This window comes from Apodemus sylvaticus, chromosome 18 (genome assembly GCF_947179515.1).
Source record: "Apodemus sylvaticus chromosome 18, mApoSyl1.1, whole genome shotgun sequence".
NCBI classification, from domain to species: Eukaryota; Metazoa; Chordata; class Mammalia; order Rodentia; family Muridae; genus Apodemus; species Apodemus sylvaticus.
Window position 1 is genome coordinate 24,287,284 of NC_067489.1, and position 12,778 is coordinate 24,300,061.

The following is a 12,778-nucleotide window of genomic DNA, read 5'->3' on the forward strand; positions in this document are numbered from 1 at the left end:
GCAGTCAGAAGGGGAAACTGTCAATATCCTTGTTGCTAGGCCGTCAGGTAGGCTGGGTTACATCCAATGCTTTTCCAACTTAAGACTTTCAATTGATACAAAGGATATAACTCCACTGGAAGCCTGGGACCAATTGTGTCCAGCTAACAGTCCAACTTGCCCTTCTGTTAGCAGATTATCCATTCTGATAAATACGGCCCCATACCACCTTGACTACCAGGCCAAGACCAGACCCTCTTTCTCGTTACTGGGACACCCTCCATGCACAGACTCCACCACTCTGCTCGTGTGAGCTATGTCTCCTGCTTCGAGCAAAGCTGGGTGCCGGAACTGACTCTGCAAATCAAATAAGCTAGAGTCAGCCCGCAGCACCTCCCCAGAACCAGCAGGGTTACATAGTGCCCCGTGACCTCATGTACTCTGCAAAAGGCAGAGAGAGAAGCCCCCAGAGGAGGCCCAAGGAGGATTTATCAACTGCTGCCCGGAGCCAGAGGAACGAGGGAGTTTGACAGCTGCAAGGTAAAGTCTCGTTTTATTAAGACAACACAGCAAACTTTTTTTAACCACAGCTGACATCACTCTAATAAATCACCATCATGTCTTGTGGGATAGAAAAAGCCAAAACACTGTCACATTTGATTTTGCTGGCTACTCTCGTCTTGAGAACAAACCATGTGTTTTTAATCAACAACACTTTGTTTTGCATTTCTCATACCCCAATACTCTTTAAATAGTTGCTTTTACCAGAGGACTATTTTAAACCCAGGACCAGCTCCTTTGCAGAGGACATTGAGAAAGAACAGCATGTTTACCAGCTCCCCAAGCAGATGCCTACTTTTTCCTTTCTGTCGCCATCGGAGTCTATGAATTGTATCTGTATTTTTTATTTTTTTGGTGGTGGGGGGCTTTCCTATCCCTTCTTAGGGAATTTAATTAGATGCCTTCCCAGAAAGAGTTAGAGGGATTTTTCTTCTTCTTCTTTTTTTTTTTCTTTTCTTTTTTTGGTTTCTCTTAACAGGCAACACAACAGGGTTATGGGAAAATGACAAATTTCTCAACCAAAGGAAAGGAGAGTTGCATGTGGAACTGGGATTCCAAAGGAGGGTAGGAGAGAAGGACAGGGTTCGAGGGGAGGGAACCATCTGGGGAGGGAGCAATAAAACAAGATTGGGGCCATGGCACACGTCAATTTCTGCCTACAAACAGGCCCCAGACTTCTTAGACTAAACTGTAGCGGCGGATGTGCTCCACTCAGGCCAGCCCGCAGGGGCTTCTGGGTACTCTCTTTGCTTTGCTCGAGTGGGTGGGCCCTCAAGATGAGAAGCTGATGGAGAAAGGGGCCATATTTGCCTAGCTTCCCAAACTGCCAAGTCCTTTGACAGTGGTTGGCAGTTGGATTCTTCTTGTGCAGACATCTGTCTCTCAATAAACTGTGCTTCCCAAAGACAATAAAAAAGGAATAAAGACAACCCTCAACCTGAAATACAGAAACTTGTTTGCTGAGCAGTTACCCCAGCCCCACTGAATAGCCCAATCAAAGCTGAAATCATGAGCCAATGGAAGCCTACAGACCATAAACCCTGTATTGGGGAGACTGCAGGGAGAGGGTCGTGACTTTAGGGCTAGCCTGAGCTACATAGCGAGGCTCTGACTCAGAAGAACAGAACGGAAAGAAAGAAGGTGAGAGTGGAAAAGCCTGAGAAGATAAACAAGTTAAGTACAGGTCTGTCTGTAGTGTTATGCTATTGTCAACTGCCAGCTCTCAGTGGAATGGTAAACTTTTGACAGATCGTTTACTGGACAAGTGAAATCCCATAATCCGGTCACATGAGAGCTTCTTTCGTGACGTTTTTGGTTGCTGGTCTGCTAACTAGAGATCACAGATGAATACGCTGAGCCATCCTTCGTGCCAAGCCCCGTGCTTTTCTCAGTCGTGTCCCACAGGTCCAGTGGGGGAGGAGTCTCAATGGCACAAAGTCCAATCCTTATGGAAGCGTCGCTCTCAGGTGCTCTGGCATTTCCTATTCTGTTTCTTATGCCGTAAACCCGTGAAATACACCATAAGCGTGATTCTGCCCCTTGAAGACAAACTCTACCAAGGTCCACTGATTCCAAGCATCTCTCTGCAACTGTGTCAGGACGGGGGAATTCATTTGCACACGTGGCTGTCGTCTGTGACGAGGAGATGATTCTTCCAGGCTGAGAACTGTCAGAAGCCCCGTGTTCTGGTCAGTTTTGTGTCCCTCTAACTAATTCACACCCCGCCCCAGGCTTTGTCCTTCGTTTGGGCCTCACTGGGTTCAGTGGCACCCCAGCTATGGGAGTTCCATCTGGGCACCTAACTGTATTGGGGTTGTTTCTGAGTCCAGCCTAAAATCTGCTTTTCCTGTTCACAAACAGGCATTCATTCAACTCACTAGGACTGCGATATTCTGTGGCAATGCCTTTGTTTATTTGGTTATCTTCCAGAATAAACTAGGAAGTCTGAAAAGATAATGAACTACTAGAAAACATCTTCTAGTAGCAACGTAGATAAGTATTCAGGGCTGGATTCAGAAGGAAGGGGAGAAAGACAGAGACAGAAGCAGAGAGAGAGAGAGAGAGAGAGAGAGAGAGAGAGAGAGAGAGAGAGAGAAACAGATTCCAGATTGGTTTCCCTAAAGAGCAACCTTGAGTGGGACTTAATTGCATCTCAGGTGTGTCTTTGTATGACCACTGCTACTTGCTTCAAGATTTAAGGACCACAAAAGAATGCAGACTAAATCTCAAAGTGAGATTCACATTTTGGAGTAATTGTATACCTGTTAAAAATGCAGAAAGTGGAGCCGAGCCTCGGGAGATAGCTCAGTGGTAAGAGCAGTCACTACCCTTCCAGAGACCCTGAACTCAGTTCCCAACATCCACACCCACAGTGCCTGTAACTCCAGACCAGAGGAACTGATGCCCCTGGTCTACACAGATGTCTGCACTTATCCACCCACTCACCCCCACCCACCCACCCACACCCACGTGCATACACATCCCTACACATAATTTAAATAATAAAATAAATGGTTTTTAATGCAGAAATTCTGCTGCTCACACCCACAGACTCTCAATTTGCATTTTCTACAAGATCCAATCCCTGGTTGTTGTGTGTGAGCCTTTACACCGAGAAGCACTAATATTTCCTAGTCCTAGGGATCCCTAGGAAGCCAGGACTGAGTGAGGTCAAGGTTTAACATCAGACTAACAAGATCAGAACAAAGAAGATCCGAGCACGGGCTCTGGGTTTGACCCTTAGTAATTCCAGTTCATGCAAGATAGACACCCTCTGTATAAAAGAATATTCATGTATTGAGTATCTGCTTGTCCCTGGTCGTGTGCACTTTCAAAGGTGACCTTTATCCTCACCACAGCACTAGAAAGGTAAGCATTGTTCGGGGTCAGAGATGCAGGTGGTATATCCCAGAATAGTCACTTAGACCCAAAGCCTCGGCTCGGTTCCAGGCACCCTGCCTTGTGGAAGAATTGCTACCTCCCCATACCAGACCACTACTGACAAAAACAAACAAACAGTCACAGAGCCACAGGAAACCAGACGAGTGCAACGCAATACTCCCTTTGTACACCAGCCCCAGTGGGAAGGAAGTGAGGACACCCATCGAGGGGCACTGCCACTGCACAGTTGAGGACTCTCAGGGTCCTCAGCCCAAATTCCACAGCCCAAAAGACTCACCACTCAAGGGAGACTCTGGGGGCAGGGGCGTGGCCCTGCTTAATCACAGCCAGAAAAGGCAGGCCATCCTGGTGAAGGGCTTCAGCCCGGTTTAATAGGACATTTATGAGCAAAACATACTTATCAGTAAACAATAATTACAGGAGAGCAAATGCCCCGGGGGAGGGGGAGCAGGTAGCAATGTGAGCCCTTTATTTCTAACGCCCTCCAAGTGCAAACCCTTTCTGAAATTAAAGCATCCCCGCTGTCAACACGAGTATTTAAAGAGACCTGGATTTCTGTAATATAAGCGGTAATTCTCACGCCAACTGTTAATTGAAGGCTTTGTCATTTACAGGGTGCTTTCACATAGGCTAATGTTTTTAATCCTTGAGAGGCCGTGAGGCAAGGATTTCTCCTGAATTCACTTTCTCTGCTCAAAGGAGCTGGCATTGGGGGTGGGGAGGAGTATACGAGGTAGCGGGCTCAAGGTCACACAACCCCCATATTGCTTCAAAGAGCAAATTCAGACCTTCGGGTACAGACTGGGTGCCCTGGGTGCCGCTTTGTGGGTCCCTCCCAAGTCAGGATGACATCACTCAGTCAGAACTCCAGTCTGGCCAGAAAAATGGGCAGTGCATTTCTGGAATTCTTCTGCTTCTAAGTCATCGGAGCCTGCACCCCAACAAGCTACATCCTCATCCTGCTGAATGTTTCAAGACAGTCTTCATTGTCTTTTCTTCCTTCTTTCTTTCTTTCTTTCTTTCTTTCTTTCTTTCTTTCTTTCTTTCTTTCTTTCTTCTTTCTTCTTTCTTTCTTTCTTCTTTCTTTCTTTCTTTCTTTCTTTCTTTCTTTCTTTCTTTCTTTCTTTCTTTCTTTCTTTCTTTTTTCCTGTGCTGTTTTGTTTCGGTTTGCTTGCTTCCTTCCTCGTTTTAAGAAATGTCTTTCTGCTGTAACACACCCTGGCCTGGAGCTCTGCAGGTAGCCCAAACTCACGGTCCTTCTGTCCGACACCGGCGTGCTATAACCACAGACACTTGAGAACTTCTCTTCCTCTTGCCAGGTGTGTCCCTTTTCTGATATTTGAGTTGATCCAAAAGGAGACCAGAATTTGATGAGTTGAGTACCCAGAGACTATACTTCACTCGCAGCATGTTTTCAGGGTAATGTTTTAGGTTGACCCAATATTCTGAGTTGCAGTCACAGGCAGAAGTGACCATAAGGACCGATTGACACACAGTTCAGTACTAGAGTACTTACCTTGCGTGCCAAGCATTATAGACACACAAAAAGAGAATCCTTCAGATATGGCTACAAAGTTACAACATCATCTCAGACTTGGAGAAGATTAAAAAATCTGGGAACAAATTAGCCTGGTGTAGACAGTAAGTTAAAGAGAAGTATCAGAGAGGAGTCAGAAAAGCCAGTAACTTTAAATCCTGTAAAGTTTCTTAATCAAGTTACACTATTATTTGAAACTGGCAAGACACCAATGGATTCAGTCCAAAGACATAATTTATGGTGTGTGTGTGTGTGTGTGTGTGTGTGTGTTTCATTTTCTTTTTTTAAGGGCATTAGGGTTTTAGTTCCTTTTCTTCCTTCTGCTTAAAGTCTCTGTCTCTCTCTCTCCCTGCCTCTTTCTGTCTGTCTGTCTCTGTCTCTCTGCCTGTCTGTTCCTCTTTCTCTTTCTCTCCTTCCCATTTTGGCAATCTGTTCCTTTCTTTTCTCAAATCCGTTTTCTTCCAATACGTGTAAAATGAAGCCAGTTCAATGGAGTCTTATGTCTTCCCTTTCCTCCAGAAGAACTTACTCCTCAAATAACTGAGCCAGCCCTGTATCTAGGAGCTGAAGGGCCTGAGTTTGTTCTCCCCCTCAAAATTCAGTTCTCTCTCTTACAGAGGAGCAGGGGTGTCTTAAAGTGGCTGGTTCACCCCTCATGACAATGGAACTCTCTCCCCCAGATGGCTTTCCTTCTTCCAGGTCCACACCTTAGACCCAGCCACCCCCACACCCCACAGTGACTCTTCCAGCCTGTCCCAAGGCCCTGGCCTCCTGGCTTTCTTCTCAGGAACGCTGGAGGCCTCTAACACCCTGGGAGTAGCACATGCATGCAACACCCCTCCCACTGGCCCTGCGAAATCCTGAGATCAAAGAACTCAGGGCCAGGTGTCTGTCCTCCGCCACAGGCCACAATTAATCAAACCGCCCAACTCACAAGAAGATCAAACCAGGCACCCCGCCAGCTGTTGGTTAAAGCTGGCCTTCAAGCTGCCCTCATTAAATTGGCCCCCCTTCTTGCCCTGTGAACATCTAGCTCTCAGCTCTCAATTCTCTCTCCCTCTCTCTGTCTCTCTGTCTCTGTCTCTCTGTCTGTGTGTGTGTGTGTATGTCTGTCTGTCTGTCTCTCTGTCTCTCTCTCTCTCTGTGTGTGTGTGTGTGTGTGCTCTCCACAGATTTTACAAATTTACCTTTTTGTCTCCATTTCTTTCTCTTGAGTCTCAACATTCTCTATACATATCCCTCCTGCCCCCTATTTTCATTTGTTTGGAATTCCAAGGGCCTCGGGCTCTTAAGCCTGAAGTCTTTCCCCTTCCAAGGAAGAAGTCCTCTGGAGCCCTAGGATGCTGCTGAAGGTACCAGGGTGCTTTGCTTGAGGGTATAGGAGAGCCATCCAGTCCTGACCCCTCTTTCAAGGGTAAGGATGAGTTCACCAAAGATGACTTGAGTTTTCTCATTCAGACCCAGGCACTCTACTGCACACACATACAGGTGCTCTAAGTCCAAGATCCCCCACACTTCCTATCTCAAAAGCGCTCTGAGCCTCAGAGGGGAATTCCCAGTGGAATCTCCATCTGGAGCCACCAGACACAGATACCTCCAGGAGAGCCAGTCTCACCCAGAACAAGGAACGGGGAACAAGCTCACCTCGGTGGTGCAGATGCTGTGACGGCCACACTCAGAAGGCCGAGACAGAAAGTGGGAGTTCAAAGATGCCCTGGACTGTATAGCAAGTTCAGGGACAGCTTGAGATAAAATAGTAAGATCGTATCTCAAAAAATGCAGAAGGAAGGGGAAGGAGGAAGGGAAGGGGAAAGGAAATAGAAAGAAGGAAGAAGGAACAAGGAGGGGGTGATATAGATGTGGGATTTGATCCTTTCTTTTCTCTCACATCTGCCTGTGAATGAACCAGAGGGATGAAGAGAGCTTGGCCTGACTCCTCACTCTGCTGATGTGTGTCTTGTCTACTACGCCGTTATACTTTTCTTGCAACAAACAATTGGCAGAAATGACACAAAACAAAGCAAAACAGAAAAAACCCAGGCTGCGGGACACAGCCCCTCTTCCTCGTACTCATCGACGTACATCTATGTATTTTTTTTTAAACTTGTTTTTCATCTCAGTGGTTCTAAGGCGTACAGGCGTGATACAACACAGATGGAGAGGAGCAGACAACGCTGTCGTGTGCACAGAAGACATCACACCACGTTGCACGGTTTCAGAAATCTTGGAAGACCTCAGGATGTAAAGTAGGATTTTTTTTTCTTTCCCTCTTTGGGTCTTTGCCCCTCCTTCCCTCTTCAGGGAGTTGGCATTATCTCTTTGTCTCTTCTCTTGCTTCTGTGGCCGTGGCCCCTGGATCACCTGCTGCTGTTAGGAACACTGTTGCTTTGCCTGGACCACTGGGGCACTGGGATGCCCTGGGCTTGACCCCACCTCTACCTGAGCTTGTTTCTGCAGCTGTGGTGAGGCAGAGGCAGGGAGGAGAAGCCATCCATCAACTCCACAGCCGCAGAGAGCTAAATGAGGCCTGGAAGGGTCAGAGCTGGTGCGCACTTGAGGGCCGTAGAGACAGGTGGGGGTTACAAATTGTTGAGATATCAGAGCTGCGCTTGATGGATGGTCCAGCAAGATGCTGTCCCTCAGTCTCCTCGGACAGCAGGACACAGCCTGAGCCCCTGGTCTCCCCCGACTTCCTCTGGCCACCCCGACAGACCCCTTTTCCCCACCTTTCTTTCTCCTGCCTACTCACAGTCCATCCATCAAGCTGTGACCCGAAGCTGACCTTTGCAGAGAATAGCCCAGCCTAAGAAGCATTTCTGGCCGAGACACCTCACCAAGGAGTTTTGTCAATGTTGGCCGGCCCAGGCCCAGCAACAACCACAACACAGCCAGTGTCTTATCTCCTGCCCACCTCTTCCCCAGGAGCCAGAAGCAAGGAGAAGGAGATACAGATCTCTTTACCAGGATTCCTGGTCATTCCTCCTGACCCCATCCATGTCTGCAGAGCCATGGGTGCCTGCCCATCTCTGCCGTTCATTAGTAAATAGGACTCTCCCTGTCTTCACTTTTTAAAAGATTTCACATTCGGCCATATTGGAGGAGGGGCTTGCAGAACCATCCCAGGGAAGCCAGCTAATGCTAGAGAAGGCAGAGAAGGGAAAGTCATTGTTGTCAACTATACAGTCACTGGTGTGCTGTGTTTCAGGATAGCTCCACACCCACGCCTAGGAGAGTAGCCCTGGTTAAGTCAAATGGGGCCCACAAAGCAAAAGCAAAACAGAAAGACCCTGATAGGTTAGGTCTTGGGTAGGGATGAGGACTTGGTGGAAGGAAGCTAAAGGTGGAGAGGGGAGTGAAATAAGGGGAAGGGGGTTATGTATGTGTGAGTAAGATCAGACTGTGTGTGATATACATCTATGAATTGTTGAAAGATAAACTAAGATTTTAAAATGCCCTTTCAAGCTAGCATTTCAAGAAAGGCACTGTGAGCTCCTGTAGAGTAGACTTCTACCCGGGACTGCCAAGTCTGGGTAACATGGCATAGCAGTGTGAGGAAAAAGAGGCTCAGGGCCTGAGCAGAGGGCTCACTAGACAGCTTCTCGCTGGCTCGGGGACATGCCCATCTCCGTGGGGCTTCCTTTTTTTGGAGACCACACAGGTTGCCAGTTGTGACATCGCCCCAGTGCCATGGAACAGGGAGCGGGGATGGGCAGGCATGTTGGGGCAAACAGTGATGGAGGATGGTTGATAAAATGACTATTAGGCTTTAAGTTAATGAATCACAACTGCAAGAAATCATGATAATCCAGCAGGCATTAGTGACAGATTAGCTTCAAAGCCACCATGAAAGTACCACAGTGCCTACCCAACGGCACGATTAATTCTCCCAGTGTATAATGGCTTGATGGGGAACCAGGCACTAACAGAGTCTTGAAGGAAAGCCATGAAGAAATCCCAGGGCGCCAGGGGCACCATTACCCTGCCTGGCCCACATGGTTTCCACTCTGCTTGGAAACAGCTACACCCACCCAGACTCTGGGACAAGTGGCAGCAGATCTGACTAGCCTCGGAGCCTGCTCGCTTGCTCCCTCCCAGGAGGCAACGGATCCCAGGCCCTAGGAAGTTGAGTCACCAATAAAACACCTCATACAGCGAGTGCCCGCGCGCGCTGGCGATTGAAGAGCCCGGTCCCAGTCACCTGACTGAAGGTTTATTGTGAAGAGACCTAGAAAGAGTCTTGAGCCAGGAAACTCTACACCACCTTTGTGAGGTGAAGGCAGTCCATGCATGCCTACACCACCAGCTGCTCTCCCTACAAGGATGCAAATATGTATCTGTCACCAAGCTGTGCCCCCAGGGACAATGCGCATCTCTATGCATACTTCTGCATTTGCCACTCTGGCTCTCTGCCCTTTAAAGATAGGAAAAGGGAAGTAAGCGGCCTACAGACAGGCTAGTGCTGTGTAGACCAGGCCTACACACCCCTGTCTCTCCACTTCTCTATTCAGCTCCCTTCAGCACTGTACCTCCTGCCTCACCTCACCAGAGAGGCTAGATTGGGATTCACTGAACACCACTTTCCCTGAGGAAGATAATACCTCAGTCTTGCTTCCTCGGCCTCCTGCTCCTGCCCCACAGCAGCAGACAAAACAGTAACGCAGAGGCAAGAGACCCAGCCTCCCTGCCTCTCACCACCATACAGAGGACCCGTTCCCATGGTCTAGCCTAGGGCACTTAACCTCACCTGCTTTCTGTCTCGCCTTTTGGTTGGGACAGAAGGAATGTTGGAGGCAATGCCAGCTTGAATGCTGAACCCCTGAGAACTGAGCATCCTGACCCCTTGAGATCCCTCCCCATCAGTCTTTCCATGACCTTCACTAGCCAAAGCCTCTTTGCAAAGGGTGCCCAAACTCCATTCCAAAGGAAGGAAACCCCGTCCGTGGCCTGCTCGGCTTCCCATAAATATGGAGGCAATTAACAGAAAGCCCAAGCCCAAGAGGAATTCTTAGAGTCGTGTTCATCTTCATAATGATGAAGAAAACCCCTCAGGGGGCCTGAGTCACTGCTGAGGTAGTAGGCTGTTACTGATCTGATTAACTAGAACTCCCACAGAAACATGCAGACCCCTCCCAAGCAGCCTTCCTCCCAACCTACACCACTCCAAGGGCTTCTGCCATGGAGGTCCCCTGCCAGGCTATCACTGGGCATCAAAGAAGTCTTGGTCTTCTGTCAAAGCATCAATGGACTCCAAATTTTCCAGACCTCTATACTCATTCTGAATTCCTGAACCCAAGGCCAATCACCATTTCATCAGTGAAGAGTGCCTTCTGCTGAGCATCATGGGAAAAGTGAAAGGGATCTTTCATCCCCGTGAAGCACTGGGTCCCTACATGCCATGATCCAACATCTGGCTGCAGCGTTGCATGCTCTAAATGGGTCTTCAGCTGGTGACTTCTTTTGTTATGGCCCAGGCATCTCTTGAAGCCCCATTCTCTTGAGTTGACAACCCTATGTGTGTCAAGGAGACCTTGACACATTTAGTTACAAAGCCATAAAAAATGTCAGGATTGGGACAGGCTTCCCAGCCATGTCTCCCACCCTTCCCTAAACCTTGTCCCATCTGCCTTCAGCTCCTCTTGAGGCAAATATATAGCTTCTATTTCAACATGCTGTGCCCAGCGAAAGCTCAATAAATGTTTATTGATGGTGGTACCCATGATACATTAACAGCCAAAGCTATAAAATTAAAGTTTCACACAAGGAGAGACCCCGGTGAGAAAGAAACTGCTGCATAAAGTTGAAGATTTCTCAAAGTGGCAAGTGCTCACAAATATATGCATACTGTGTCAAACTGAAGACTACAGTTCTCTACCCAGCCCACGCAGAGCCTCAGGAAACACCCTCCTGAGGATACTCCTGCTTTATGGGTGTCGTGTTCGGCTTCTCTGAGACCCACCATCTCAGTCTGTCAGGCTCCAGAACACTCTATCTTTGTTTCCTAGAAGGAACAGGGGCCAACAAAATTCTTACCATGGTGGAAACTGAGGGGCTAAGACAAGGTCCAACCACTGCTGGCTGCCCTGTTGCCTGATCTCTGTAGGTTTATGACCAAAACTATGCATGGAAAGAAATCTTTTCTCTTTATATGTTGATTGTCTGGATATTTGTTACAGTAACAGAAAGCCAACTTTCTGACACAATGACTTACATTTTGAAGCAAAAGCCAGGAAGTGTCCCCATAAAAAATGAATGGAGATACAAGAAGCCTAAGGCCTTGTGAACGCCAACAAGTGATTACCAGTCATCAGACAGTCCCTGCCTACCCCAATGTGTTTATAGATATGAATTGCAGGTGTAAGAGACTCCATAGTCCTGTTTTAGAACTGCTAGCATTTCTGCTTATCAGGACAACCCAAGAGTAGCATTAAAGATGGCTTAGCATTGGTCAGTCTCAGCTCCTCAGACTCTTGGTGTAAATTCAACAGGGATGGGGATGGAAGCATGGAGTGCTATATCAGGGTAGGGGAATAAAGATGGAGTCTCTTTTAAACGAGCCCCAGAGTAGACTAGAGGTCAATTAGGAGAGGACCCTGCAACTCTGGAAACCCAAGGGAGGACAGCTCATGAGCTGGGGAGGTTTATGAGCTAAAAGGAAACTTAGCTAGCTTAAAAGGAAAAAATGGAGATAGCCTTCAAACAGGCTAGGGGCTGCTGACAGCATCAAACGGGTAAGATTGTACATGTGGCTCAGCTCCTGGAAGCCTCGTCCATACCCGGAGACTCTTCCCCTGGAGGAAGCCATTTTGAACCTGGCTTTGCTCAACCTAAAGCATTCTCACACACTAGACAGCAAGGATAGAGAAGGAAGGTTGGACCCAGAGCAGAAGCCCAAGATGGAATCTGGACCCTGCCCTACCTGTTCCCTGCTTTAGCCTTTGAGCCATAGGTCTGCCTGCCTCTCCTAGTAAACCCCTGAGCTCTAGACTGTCCTGTGTGTTCCGACTCTGGTCCCCTGTGTTGGCCAGTTCTCACGAACCTCTTATGTTGGTGATTGACAAGCAACTTGAGCTAAGAGGACAGAGGGACAATAAACATTTGGTGGCATTGCCTGGTGCCAGGCACTCTTCTTGTTGGTATCCTCCCTCAGGAAGCTCACAGTGTGTCCACACACAGAGGGAGAACACCCACAGTCCACTTGGCAAGGCTCACTGGCCTCTTCCCAGCCTGAACTGGCTTCTGCGGCTGCTGAATGATGCTCGCATTTGTGCTGTATGTTCCTGCCCAGATGGGTGTCTGATCTTGTCCTGGCCAGTTTTTCCACATAAGGGGACCTGGTACAGTTTTATAGGAACCCAGTTGTTCCCTGGAGCCAGACTCTAATGCTGCCCAGATGCAGCAAAACAGAAGGGCCATTCAAAAACAACCGAAACATCAACACACTTTGAAAGCGGTCTGTTAGCACTTGTCATGAGCACAATAAAAAATACAATGGAACCATCAGAAAGTAAGAGGTATTCGGGCTTTAAGAACTTGGCTTTGATGACTTAGAAAAGCAAAGAAAAGGGGCAGAACCAGTTTCCACTTGGGCTGTGGCTTGTTTGCTCTGCTTATCTGAAGTCAGAGCTAACAATGCTCATCAAACCAAAAGACCTCTAAGTTTCTCCTTTGCCACTGGCCCCTGAACAGAGCAGTATTAGCTTCTGGAACCAGCCGGCGTCAGCACACGGCTCCTAGACACCTGTCTGACAATCCCACTCTCAACTGTGACCCTTGACCCTAAGAACAGATCAGATCATCTAC

General features: G+C 48.0%; 1 long non-coding RNA gene across 1 annotated transcript; it reads left to right on the forward strand.

The window, feature by feature from the left end:
- The first annotated feature begins 423 nt into the window (after nt 1–423).
- Nucleotides 424–12,528, forward strand: LOC127668876 (uncharacterized). The gene is made up of 3 exons (XR_007974232.1): nt 424–519; nt 7,099–7,224; nt 7,730–12,528. It is a non-coding gene; the product is annotated as an uncharacterized LOC127668876 (long non-coding RNA).
- The last annotated feature ends 250 nt before the right edge of the window (nt 12,529–12,778 follow it).